Source organism: Bombina bombina, chromosome 11, assembly GCF_027579735.1.
Source record: "Bombina bombina isolate aBomBom1 chromosome 11, aBomBom1.pri, whole genome shotgun sequence".
Taxonomy (NCBI): Eukaryota; Metazoa; Chordata; class Amphibia; order Anura; family Bombinatoridae; genus Bombina; species Bombina bombina.
The window spans coordinates 3,414,574-3,428,793 of NC_069509.1; the positions used below are offsets into that span (position 1 = coordinate 3,414,574).

Below are 14,220 nucleotides of genomic sequence, written 5' to 3' on the forward strand. Positions count from 1 at the left end.
AGGTATTTAAATCTCCTGTGGTTATTCCAGAAGTTTTTCCTGTTCCTAATGCTATTTCTGAAGTAATTTCCAGAGAATGGGATAAATTGGGTAATTCATTTACTCCTTCTAAACGTTTTAAGCAATTATATCCTGTACCGTCTGACAGATTAGAATTTTGGGACAAAATCCCTAAAGTTGATGGGGCTATTTCTACCCTTGCTAAACGTACTACTATTCCTACGTCAGATGGTACTTCGTTTAAAGATCCTTTAGATAGGAAAATTGAATCCTTTCTAAGAAAAGCTTATCTGTGTTCAGGTAATCTTCTTAGACCTGCTATATCTTTGGCTGATGTTGCTGCAGCTTCAACTTTTTGGTTGGAGACTTTAGCGCAACAAGTAACACATCGTGATTCTCATAATATTATTATTATTCTTCAGCATGCTAATAATTTTATCTGTGATGCCATTTTTGATATTATCAGAGTTGATGTCAGGTTTATGTCTCTAGCTATTTTAGCTAGAAGAGCTTTATGGCTTAAAACTTGGAATGCTGATATGGCTTCTAAATCAACTCTACTTTCCATTTCTTTCCAGGGTAACAAATTATTTGGTTCTCAGTTGGATTCTATTATCTCAACTGTTACTGGTGGGAAAGGAACTTTTTTACCACAGGATAAAAAATCTAAGGGTAAAAACAGGGCTAATAATCGTTTTCGTTCCTTTCGTTTCAACAAAGAACAAAAGCCTGATCCTTCATCCTCAGGAGCAGTTTCAGTTTGGAAACCATCTCCAGTCTGGAATAAATCCAAGCCTTCTAGAAAGGCAAAGCCTGCTTCTAAGTCCACATGAAGGTGCGGCCCTCATTCCAGCTCAGCTGGTAGGGGGCAGGTTACGTTTTTTCAAAGAAATTTGGATCAATTCTGTTCACAATCTTTGGATTCAGAACATTGTTTCAGAAGGGTACAGAATTGGTTTCAAGATGAGACCTCCTGCAAAGAGATTTTTTCTTTCCCGTGTCCCAGTAAATCCAGTGAAAGCTCAAGCATTTCTGAATTGTGTTTCAGATCTAGAGTTGGCTGGAGTAATTATGCCAGTTCCAGTTCTGGAACAGGGGATGGGGTTTTATTCAAATCTCTTCATTGTACCAAAGAAGGAGAATTCCTTCAGACCAGTTCTGGATCTAAAAATATTGAATCGTTATGTAAGGATACCAACGTTCAAAATGGTAACTGTAAGGACTATCTTGCCTTTTGTTCAGCAAGGGCATTTTATGTCCACAATAGATTTACAGGATGCATATCTGCATATTCCGATTCATCCAGATCATTATCAGTTCCTGAGATTCTCTTTTCTGGACAAGCATTACCAGTTTGTGGCTCTGCCGTTTGGCCTAGCTACAGCTCCAAGAATTTTTACAAAGGTTCTCGGTGCCCTGCTGTCTGTAATCAGAGAACAGGGTATTGTGGTATTTCCTTATTTGGACGATATCTTGGTACTTGCTCAGTCTTTACATTTAGCAGAATCTCATACGAATCGACTTGTGTTGTTTCTTCAAGATCATGGTTGGAGGATCAATTCACCAAAAAGTTCATTGATTCCTCAGACAAGGGTAACCTTTCTGGGTTTCCAGATAGATTCAGTGTCCATGACTCTGTCTTTAACAGACAAGAGACGTCTAAAATTGAAACCTTCAGTCACAATCATTCCTTTCGGTAGCCTTATGCTTGGAAATTCTAGGTCTTATGACTGCTGCATCGGACGCGATCCCCTTTGCTCGTTTTCACATGCGACCTCTTCAGCTCTGTATGCTGAATCAATGGTGCAAGGATTACACAAAGATATCTCAATTAATATCTTTAAAACCGATTGTACGACACTCTCTAACGTGGTGGACAGATCACCATCGTTTAATTCAGGGGGCTTCTTTTGTGCTTCCGACATACAGGCCCATTTATCAAGCTCCGTATGGAGCTTGAAGGGCCGTGTTTCTGGCGAGTCTTCAGACTCGCCAGAAACACAAGTTATGAAGCAGCGGTCTAAAGACCGCTGCTTCATAACCCTGTCCGCCTGCTCTGAGCAGGCGGACAGGAACCGCCGGAAATCAACCCGATCGAATACGATCGGGTTGATTGACAGCTCCCTGCTGGCGGCCGATTGGCCGCGAGTCAGCAGGGGGCGGCGTTGCACCAGCAGCTCTTGTGAGCTGCTGGTGCAATGTTAAATGTGGAGAGCGTATTGCTCTCCGCATTTAGCGAGGTCTTGCGGACCTGATCCGCAGTGTCGGATCAGGTCCGCAAGCCCTTTGATAAATGGGCCCCCTGGACTGTAATTTCAACAGATGCAAGTCTCACAGGTTGGGGAGCTGTGTGGGGATCTCTGATGGCACAAGGAGTTTGGGAATCTCAGGAGGTGAGATTACCGATCAATATTTTGGAACTCCGTGCAATTTTCAGAGCTCTTCAGTCTTGGCCTCTTCTGAAGAGAGAATCGTTCATTTGTTTTCAGACAGACAATGTCACTACTGTTAAATGGAGTGTATCACTGAGCGCCTACTGCATAAAAGACCCTTAGCTCTAATAAATTGACCCCTAGCGATCAGAAGTGTATGGAGAATCAGAAGAAATAATATCAAAGCGCCAAACAACACTGGCAGGGTCTGGGTGGTTTACTTTGAGTGTTAATCAAGTAATAATTTTAAAACAATATGACATTTAAGACAATTTATTGCGATAAAACAATATAAAACAATATAAAACAATGTTGGTTTAAAACAATGTTACATTAAAAACAAATAATCAAGGATCCAAGATTTTACAAGAGATGACAAGAATACAATACAAAAAAGGAAAGGTTGGTTGTGTCAGCCTATGGGCGTGATAGAGCGGTGTAATATATAACTGATGTTTGTGGATAAAAGGTGTCTTTTCTAGTATTGAAAAGCATATAATGTACAATAAATATGCAGGTTTGGAGAATGTTTGTGTCAAAATCAAATTCGTGAATAACCGAAGATAAACAATAGTGACTTGAAAAATAAAACAAAACAATATTTGAAAAATGTGAAAAAACTGCTCTAAAAAAGGATAAGCAGAGAACGGTGTGAACAAAAATTTTTCAAAAAGTTTTTCAAAAAAGATGCAAACTGTCTTCGTGATAATGTCAATAAGAAGTGAATCAACAGTCTTCACAAAGGGTGCAAATATATCCGGTGGGATGCAAAAAAATAATGATAAAAATATCCGGTGAAAAACAAATGAAAAACACCAGAAAAACAAGTGGTAAAAGGAAGGAAGTCTGTTCAAATTGGTGTGAATTAATCACACGATCCAAACAAATGTTAAATGTGTGTGTGGTAGTTTTCCTCCAAAAGTTGAGGGTGCTAGTGTGTCTTCAAAACAATAGATACAACTTGTTGCAGATGAAAGTCCTTCTGCCAAAAAAGAAATAAACAATAGTGTAGATGGTTTTTAAAAAATAATATCAGAATGTCACTCAACATTTGTTTGGATCGTGTGATTAATTCACACCAATTTGAACAGACTTCCTTCCTTTTACCACTTGTTTTTCTGGTGTTTTTCATTTGTTTTTCACCGGATATTTTTATCATTATTTTTTTGCATCCCACCGGATATATTTGCACCCTTTGTGAAGACTGTTGATTCACTTCTTATTGACATTATCACGAAGACAGTTTGCATCTTTTTTTAAAAACTTTTTGAAAAATTTTTGTTCACACCGTTCTCTGCTTATCCTTTTTTAGAGCAGTTTTTTCACATTTTTCAAATATTGTTTTGTTTTATTTTTCAAGTCACTATTGTTTATCTTCGGTTATTCACGAATTTGATTTTGACACAAACATTCTCCAAACCTGCATATTTATTGTACATTATATGCTTTTCAATACTAGAAAAGACACCTTTTATCCACAAACATCAGTTATATATTACACCGCTCTATCACGCCCATAGGCTGACACAACCAACCTTTCCTTTTTTGTATTGTATTCTTGTCATCTCTTGTAAAATCTTGGATCCTTGATTATTTGTTTTTAATGTAACATTGTTTTAAACCAACATTGTTTTATATTGTTTTATCGCAATAAATTGTCTTAAATGTCATATTGTTTTAAAATTATTACTTGATTAACACTCAAAGTAAACCACCCAGACCCTGCCAGTGTTGTTTGGCGCTTTGATATTATTTCTTCTGATTCTCCAATGTCACTACTGTGGCATACATCAATCATCAAGGAGGGACTCACAGTCCTCTAGCTATGAAAGAAGTATCTCGAATTCTGATTTGGGCGGAATCCAGCTCCTGTCTAATCTCTGCGGTTCATATCCCAGGTATAGACAATTGGGAAGCGGATTATCTCAGTCGCCAAACGTTGCATCCGGGCGAATGGTCTCTTCACCCAGAGGTATTTCTTCAGATTGTTCAAATGTGGGAGCTTCCAGAAATAGATCTGATGGCTTCTCATCTAAACAAGAAACTTCCCAGGTATCTGTCCAGATCCCGGGATCCTCAGGCGGAGGCAGTGGATGCATTATCACTTCCTTGGAAGTATCATCCTGCTTATATCTTTCCGCCTCTAGTTCTTCTTCCAAGAGTAATCTCCAAGATTCTGAAGGAATGCTCGTTTGTTCTGCTGGTAGCTCCGGCATGGCCTCACAGGTTTTGGTATGCGGATCTTGTCCGGATGGCCTCTTGCCAACCGTGGACTCTTCCGTTAAGACCAGACCTTCTGTCACAAGGTCCTTTTTTCCATCAGGATCTCAAATCCTTAAATTTAAAGGTATGGAGATTGAACGCTTGATTCTTGGTCAAAGAGGTTTCTCTGACTCTGTGATTAATACTATGTTACAGGCTCGTAAATCTGTATCCAGAGAGATATATTATAGAGTCTGGAAGACTTATATTTCTTGGTGTCTTTCTCATCATTTTTCTTGGCATTCTTTTAGAATACCGAGAATATTACAGTTTCTTCAGGATGGTTTAGATAAGGGTTTGTCCGCAAGTTCCTTGAAAGGTCAAATCTCTGCTCTTTCTGTTCTTTTTCACAGAAAGATTGCTATTCTTCCTGATATTCATTGTTTTGTACAAGCTTTGGTTCGTATAAAACCTGTCATTAAGTCAATTTCTCCTCCTTGGAGTTTGAATTTGGTTCTGGGAGCTCTTCAAGCTCCTCCGTTTGAACCTATGCATTCATTGGACATTAAATTACTTTCTTGGAAAGTTTTGTTCCTTTTGGCCATCTCTTCTGCCAGAAGAGTCTCTGAATTATCTGCTCTTTCTTGTGAGTCTCCTTTTCTGATTTTTCATCAGGATAAGGCGGTGTTGCGAACTTCTTTTGAATTTTTACCTAAAGTTGTGAATTCCAACAACATTAGTAGAGAAATTGTGGTTCCTTCATTATGTCCTAATCCTAAGAATTCTAAGGAGAAATCATTGCATTCTTTGGATGTTGTTAGAGCTTTGTAATATTATGTTGAAGCTACTAAGTCTTTCCGAAAGACTTCTAGTCTATTTGTTATCTTTTCCGGTTCTAGGAAAGGTCAGAAAGCTTCTGCCATTTCTTTGGCATCTTGGTTGAAATCTTTAATTCATCTTGCCTATGTTGAGTCGGGTAAGACTCCGCCTCAAAGGATTACAGCTCATTCTACTAGGTCAGTTTCTACTTCCTGGGCGTTTAGGAATGAAGCTTCGATTGATCAGATTTGCAAAGCAGCAACTTGGTCCTCTTTGCATACTTTTACTAAATTCTACCATTTTGATGTATTTTCTTCTTCTGAAGCAGTTTTTGGTAGAAAAGTACTTCAGGCAGCGGTTTCAGTCTGAATCTTCTGCTTATGTTTTTCATTAAACTTTATTTTGGGTGTGGATTATTTTCAGCGGAATTGGCTGTCTTTATTTTATCCCTCCCTCTCTAGTGACTCTTGCGTGGAAAGATCCACATCTTGGGTAATCATTATCCCATACGTCACTAGCTCATGGACTCTTGCTAATTACATGAAAGAAAACATAATTTATGTAAGAACTTACCTGATAAATTCATTTCTTTCATATTAGCAAGAGTCCATGAGGCCCGCCCTTTTTTTAGGGTGGTTATGATTTTTGTATAAAGCACAATTATTCCAATTCCTTATTTTATATGCTTTCGCACTTTTTTATCACCCCACTTCTTGGCTATTCGTTAAACTGAATTGTGGGTGTGGTGAGGGGTGTATTTATAGGCATTTTGAGGTTTGGGAAACTTTGCCCCTCCTGGTAGGAATGTATATCCCATACGTCACTAGCTCATGGACTCTTGCTAATATGAAAGAAATGAATTTATCAGGTAAGTTCTTACATAAATTATGTTTTCTCTACGATCTGGTAGGGGCCCTGCCAGGACGCCTGCAATTTGTCTGTCTTCACCGGCTTAAGTACTAACACCTTTTGTCCTATGGTGAAGATTCTCTTTCGGGCCCCCCGATCGTACCATACCTTCTGTCTTCTCTGGGCCGACTGGAGATTAGCCCGCACTGATTTGGCTAATTGCTCCATTCGGTCCCTGAGTTCCAGCACGTATGGCACAATGGGGACACCGTCAGTCTCCATCTCTCCCTCCCAGTGCTCCCGGATCAGGTTTAGGGGTCCCCGTACCTTTCTTCCGTAGAGCAACTCGAAGGGAGAGAACCTATGCAGCATTTCGACGGCTGCAAATAGGGCTGAAAGGTGAAAATAGCACTTAAAGGTACACAATGAAAACTAATGCTTTTGTAACAGGCAGTACATCAGAGAGACAGGGCGTGAGTAAGAAATTACATCAGAGAGACAGGGCGTGAGTAAGGAAGTACATCAGAGAGACAGGGCGTGAGTAAGGAAGTACATCAGAGAGACAGGGCGTGAGTAAGGAAGGACATCTGAGTGACAGGGTGTGAGTAAGGAAGGACATCAGAGAGACAGGGCGTGAGTAAGGAAGGACATCTGAGTGACAGGGTGTGAGTAAGGAAGTACATGAGAGAGACAGGGCGTGAGTAAGGAAGTACATCAGAGAGACAGGGCGTGAGTAAGGAAGGACATCAGAGAGACAGGGCGTGAGTAAGGAAGGACATCAGAGAGACAGGGCGTGAGTAAGGAAGTACATCAGAGAGACAGGGCGTGAGTAAGGAAGGACATCAGAGAGACAGGGCGTGAGTAAGGAAGGACATCAGAGAGACAGGACGTGAGTAAGGAAGGACATCAGAGAGACAGGGCGTGAGTAAGGAAGGACATCAGAGAGACAGGGCGTGAGTAAGGAAGGACATCAGAGAGACAGGGCGCGAGTCAGAGGAAGCAGATCGGTTACTATGTGTGGAATTCTGTAACATTAACTTAGCAGTGACTGTAAAAATAAAAATAGCGTCACAGACGCACTGTCTAATTATAGCACCACTGAGCCAAATGCTTACGCACTGGGGGGGGGGGATGTACATTTCTAATATGCTTCATATTATTTTTTTACAGTCACCTGTAGGCGCGCATACAGGTTAATGTACACCGCGCGCATACAGGTTAATGTACACAGTACATACACAGCACATACAGGTTAATATACACAGTACATACACAGCACATACAGGTTAATATACACAGAGCGCATACAGGTTAATATACACAGCGCGCATACAGATTAATATACACAGTACATACACAGCACATACAGGTTAATATACACAGTACATACACAGCACATACAGGTTAATATACACAGAGCGCATACAGGTTAATATACACAGCGCGCATACAGATTAATATACACAGCGCGCATACAGATTAATATACACAGCGCGCATACAGATTAATATACACGGTGCATACAGGTTAATATACACGGTGCATACAGATTAATATACACAGTGCGTATACAGATTAATATACACAGCACATACAGGTTAATATACACAGTGCATACAGGTTAATATACACAGCGCATACAGGTTAATATACACAGCGCATACAGGTTAATATACACAGTGCATACAGGTTAATATACACAGTGCATACAGGTTAATATACACAGTGCATACAGGTTAATATACACAGTGAATACAGGTTAATATACACAGCACATACAGGTTAATATACACAGTGCATACAGGTTAATATACACAGCACATACAGGTTAATATACACAGCACATACAGATTAATATACACAGCGCGCATACAGATTAATATACACAGTGCATACAGATTAATATACACGGTGCATACAGGTTAATATACACGGTGCATACAGATTAATATACACAGTGCGTATACAGATTAATATACACAGCACATACAGGTTAATATACACAGTGCATACAGGTTAATATACACAGTGCATACAGGTTAATATACACGGTGCATACAGATTAATATACACAGTGCGTATACAGATTAATATACACAGCACATACAGGTTAATATACACAGTGCATACAGGTTAATATACACAGTGCATACAGATTAATATACACGGTGCATACAGGTTAATATACACAGCGCATACAGGTTAATATACACAGCACATACAGGTTAATATACACAGTGCATACAGGTTAATATACACAGTGCATACAGGTTAATATACACAGTGCATACAGGTTAATATACACAGTGAATACAGGTTAATATACACAGTACATACAGGTTAATATACACAGCGCATACAGGTTAATATACACAGCACATACAGGTTAATATACACAGTACATACAGGTTAATATACACAGCGCATACAGGTTAATATACACAGCACATACAGGTTAATATACACAGCACATACAGGTTAATATACACAGCGCATACAGGTTAATATACACAGCACATACAGGTTAATATACACAGCGCATACAGGTTAATATACACAGCACATACAGGTTAATATACACAGCGCATACAGGTTAATATACACAGTGCATACAGATTAATATACACAGTACATACAGATTAATATACACAGCACATACAGGTTAATATACACAGCGCATACAGGTTAATATACACAGCGCATACAGGTTAATATACACAGTGCATACAGGTTAATATACACAGTGCATACAGGTTAATATACACAGTGCATACAGGTTAATATACACAGCGCATACAGGTTAATATACACAGTGCATACAGGTTAATATACACAGCGCATACAGGTTAATATACACAGCGCATACAGGTTAATATACACAGTACATACAGATTAATATACACATTACATACAGGTTAATATACACAGCGCATACAGGTTAATATACACAGCGCATACAGGTTAATATACACAGTACATACAGATTAATATACACAGCACATACAGGTTAATATACACAGTACATACAGATTAATATACACAGCACATACAGGTTAATATACACAGCGCATACAGGTTAATATACACAGTACATACAGATTAATATACACAGCACATACAGGTTAATATACACAGTGCATACAGATTAATATACACAGCACATACAGGTTAATATACACAGTGCATACAGGTTAATATACACAGCACATACAGGTTAATATACACAGGGCATACAGGTTAATATACACAGCACATACAGGTTAATATACACAGGGCATACAGGTTAATATACACAGCACATACAGGTTAATATACACAGCACATACAGGTTAATATACACAGTGCATACAGGTTAATATACACAGCACATACAGGTTAATATACACAGTGCGTATACAGATTAATATACACAGCACATACAGGTTAATATACACAGCGCATACAGGTTAATATACACAGTACATACAGGTTAATATACACAGTACATACAGGTTAATATACACAGCGCATACAGGTTAATATACACAGTGCATACAGGTTAATATACACAGTACATACAGGTTAATATACACAGTGCATACAGGTTAATATACACAGTACATACAGATTAATATACACAGTACATACAGGTTAATATACACAGTGCATACAGGTTAATATACACAGCGCATACAGGTTAATATACACAGCGCATACAGGTTAATATACACAGTGCATACAGGTTAATATACACAGTACATACAGGTTAATATACACAGTGCATACAGGTTAATATACACAGTACATACAGGTTAATATACACAGTGCATACAGGTTAATATACACAGCGCATACAGGTTAATATACACAGTGCATACAGGTTAATATACACAGTACATACAGATTAATATACACAGTACATACAGGTTAATATACACAGCGCATACAGATTAATATACACAGTACATACAGGTTAATATACACAGCGCATACAGATTAATATACACAGTGCATACAGGTTAATATACACGGTGCATACAGATTAATATACACAGTGCGTATACAGATTAATATACACAGCACATACAGGTTAATATACACAGCACATACAGGTTAATATACACAGTGCATACAGGTTAATATACACAGTGCATACAGGTTAATATACACAGTGCATACAGGTTAATATACACAGCGCATACAGGTTAATATACACAGTGCATACAGGTTAATATACACAGCACATACAGGTTAATATACACAGTGCATACAGGTTAATATACACAGCGCATACAGGTTAATATACACAGTGCATACAGGTTAATATACACAGTACATACAGGTTAATATACACAGCGCGCATACAGATTAATATACACAGTGGGCATACAGGTTAATATACACAGCGCGCATACAGGTTAATATACACGGTACATAATTACAGAATAAAAACATTGACTGGCCCTTTAAATTATAATAAATCATTTTTAGATTTAATTTCTATTCACTACAGAGATTTTTTATGCGTGCCAAGTGCTCCCATGACACCCAATATGTTTCTCTCATGATTCCGTTAGCGCTTACAGTTTTAAGCAACTTTTCAATTTACTTCCATTATATAATGTGCTTTATTCTCTTGGTATCTTTTGTTGAAAAGCATACCTAAATAGGCACAGGGGAGCAGCGATGCACTACTGGGAGCTAGCTGCTAAGTGACTGTAGATTAAGTCCTCTTGTCATTTGCTCACCCAATGTGTTTAGTTAGTTCCCAGTAGTGCATTACTGCTTCTTAAACAAAGGATACCGTGAGAAAGAAGCAGATTTGATAATGAAAGCAAATCAGAACATAAAATTGTATGTTTTATCTGAATAATGAGAAAAAATTATTAGCACGTTCCTTTTACTTCAATCTCTCTGTGAGTTTGTATCCTAGAGATCTTCATTACTTTCTAAAGGAGCAGATAAGTAAAGGTTCTCCAGCTTGGTGAGAAAGGATAGCGCAGACGTCACAGGGGCAGAACCTGAAAGTCCCAGAGAGAGATGAGAGATGCCTTCCATAGAAAGTAATGAAGCTCTCTGGGATACAGAATTTCACATGGGAGACTGAAGTTAACAGGATAACACCTGAGGCTGATATAAAGTCTCAGTTTGCAGTAAATACAAATTAAACAGACAATTTTTCACTACAATTTAAGGGGACACAACTCAAAAATAAAACTTTCATGACTCAGATAGAACAGTAATTTTAAACAACTTTCCAATTTAATTCCAGTAACAAAATGTGCACAGTCTTTTTATATTTACACGTTTTTAAGCACTAGCTCCTACTGAGCATGTGCAAGAGTTCTCAGACTATGGGGCCTATTTATCAAGCACCGTATGGAGCTTGAAGGGCCGCGTTTCTGGAGAGCCTTCAGTCTAAAGACCGCTGCTCCATAACCTGTCCGCCTGCTCTGAGGAGGTGGACAGATATCGCGGGAAATCAACCTGATCCAATACGATTGGGTTGATTGACACCCCCTGCTAGTGGCCGATTGGCCGCAAATCTGTAGGGGGTGGCATTGCACCAACAGTTCACAAGAGCTGCTGGTGCAATGCTGAATGCGGAAAGCGTATTGCTCTCCGCATTCAGCGATGTCTGTTGGACATGATCCGCTGATCGGATCATGTTTGACAGAGGGTTGATAAATCGGCCCCTATACGTTTATGCATTTGTGATTGGCTGATATCTGTCACATGATACAGGAGGAGTGGAAGTGACATAACTTTGACATTTGTCAGAAAAAAATCTACTACTCATTTGAAGATAAGACTAAATGCTAATGCGTTGTCTTTTTATTATGCAGTTGTTGTTTATGCAAATCTACTGTATTTACTGCTCCTTAAATTGCTTTTGTTCCTAGTTTAGTATATATTACTGTCATTTAAATGTGTATTGTGAATTTTGAGCAAAAGTTACCTGCTTACAGCTGTAGATATAATTCAGTGAGAGCAGCTTGCGTAAAATGCTTACAATATTTCACAAGAATTGTGAGAGCTTCAGACATACACTGGGAAGTGCACTGTTCAGCGTATTCTGAAGCTCTATTTTATTTTACAACAAAGAAAATACAAAGTGCAAAATAAGTTGTAAAAGATACACATAACTATTCCAAGTATGATACTATTTTGTTAAAGTAACACAAAAACTTTCAAAATAACCAGAATGTGTAAAATCAATGTTCTAAATGTATTAAAATATAAAATAGAAAGTGCAAAGCTTAAAGTAAGTTTTTGAAACACTAGGATTGACTATTGAAACAAATAAAGGGGACTTTCATTCATGAAGTATAAGATACTTCATGCAGAAAGCTCCTTTATTTATTTTAACCAATTGCCATTTTGAGCTGCTAAGGTCCCTCTTGTTTCCATAGTCAATCCTAGCGTTTCAAAAATTCTAGGATTGACTTTCACTTTAAATGTAATAATACTGAACGTAATCTGAAGTGCAACAACTCATGTCATGCAGTGTTGTATGGCCCTGGGCTCGTCTCCCCTTAACAAACAGAACTGCAGGGAATACCTGTCACGAATACCTCAGGATTTAGTTGAGAAGGGGTTAATTCTGTTCAGTTTGTGAGCTAAAAACAGTTATCTGCTTTTCAAGAAGAATTGTGTCCTGGGTTTGTGTTTCTTTGAAGTGCCAGGAGCATCATAAATGCTTGGCAGTGTAAACAGGATAGAGTTTTATGGCTTAGACTGTCCAGAGAATACATGATAGAAAACAGGGCCTCAGTCACATATCCTGATGAGGTCAATAAAGGGACATGGGTATTATGTATATATGTGTTTAAAACTGTTATGACATTAAATGAAGGGAAATCTGTCATATCTGGTATCAAATTGATTCTCCCAATGAAAGATATTACCGGTCAGTAAATCTGAAAATAGAGTTACCTATTAGAAATTATAATGGATTCTATAATTTCAGGCAAAAAAAACTTAGTTTCATGAAGGTCATAAAGACAGGGTTTCTTAGCCCGCCCAGGAGGGTGTGGTCAGGCAACCTGATCTATGGAAAATAGGTATAAGAATCTTATTTTTCAACTATAAGATGTCATTCTTACAAGGGGAGCTGCTCTACAGGGTAAGGACCATTGCTTTCATGCCAGCCCCTGGCACAGATCTTGGAACTAGAAAAGAATTCAATCTGTTTTCCTTCCTTGTTTATTTTAACCTGTTTGCTAATGTGTCATTTTATTTTTAACAACTTTTTATTAATAATGCATTGTGCATAATATTTTTGGCATAATAAATAATTCCTTTATTAAGTTTGGCCTTTGTCTAATAATTGAACCACGTTACTGAAGAGACTGGAATATTAGAACTGTATAATTTAGGTTACTTTCTGCTAAATTGTATTCTGCAAGTTAATGTGTAAATCTGGGGGTTTTTCTTAGGATTTTCCCTTTAATAAATGTGGCAGCTAGCTATAATTAGTTTAGTGTGGGTGGCATTAAAGGGGAGTTTTGGGGCATTTCTTTTACGTCTAGTACAGACTGGAGAGTGTTGTTAACCCTTGCACCCACTGAGCTAAATCACAAGCTGGCCTGGTGTGGCTAGATTGTGACCTATTGGTGACAGTAAAAGGGGGCTGATAACCCTTTCTGTGCCAAATAAGTGACTGGCACAGGGTTGGATAACCTTGGGTCGTCACAACACCCCTTGGACAAGTATAGCAAAATCTGTCTGTCTAGAATGTTGTGAGAGATCTCAGAGTGCTGGAGGATCTCTCATGTGAGCAGAACGTTTTCTGGGAGGCATCTCTCATCTCTCTGGAACTTCCAGGTCCCGCCCGTAAATTCAGCCCCTGTGAAGTCTCTACTATAATTTCTCTCCAAACAGGAGAGGCTTTGATTATCAGGGCCTGAATAAGAGTCGCACACACTGGCATAGAGTC

At 38.5% G+C, this 14,220-nt stretch overlaps 1 protein-coding gene across 1 annotated transcript in view; it reads right to left on the reverse strand.

Annotated features, from left to right (window-relative positions):
* The window catches only part of RUSF1 (RUS family member 1), a gene marked incomplete at its 5' end in the record, with an annotated part of 166,614 nt that overhangs the window by 80,345 nt on the left and 72,049 nt on the right, over positions 1 to 14,220 (reverse strand).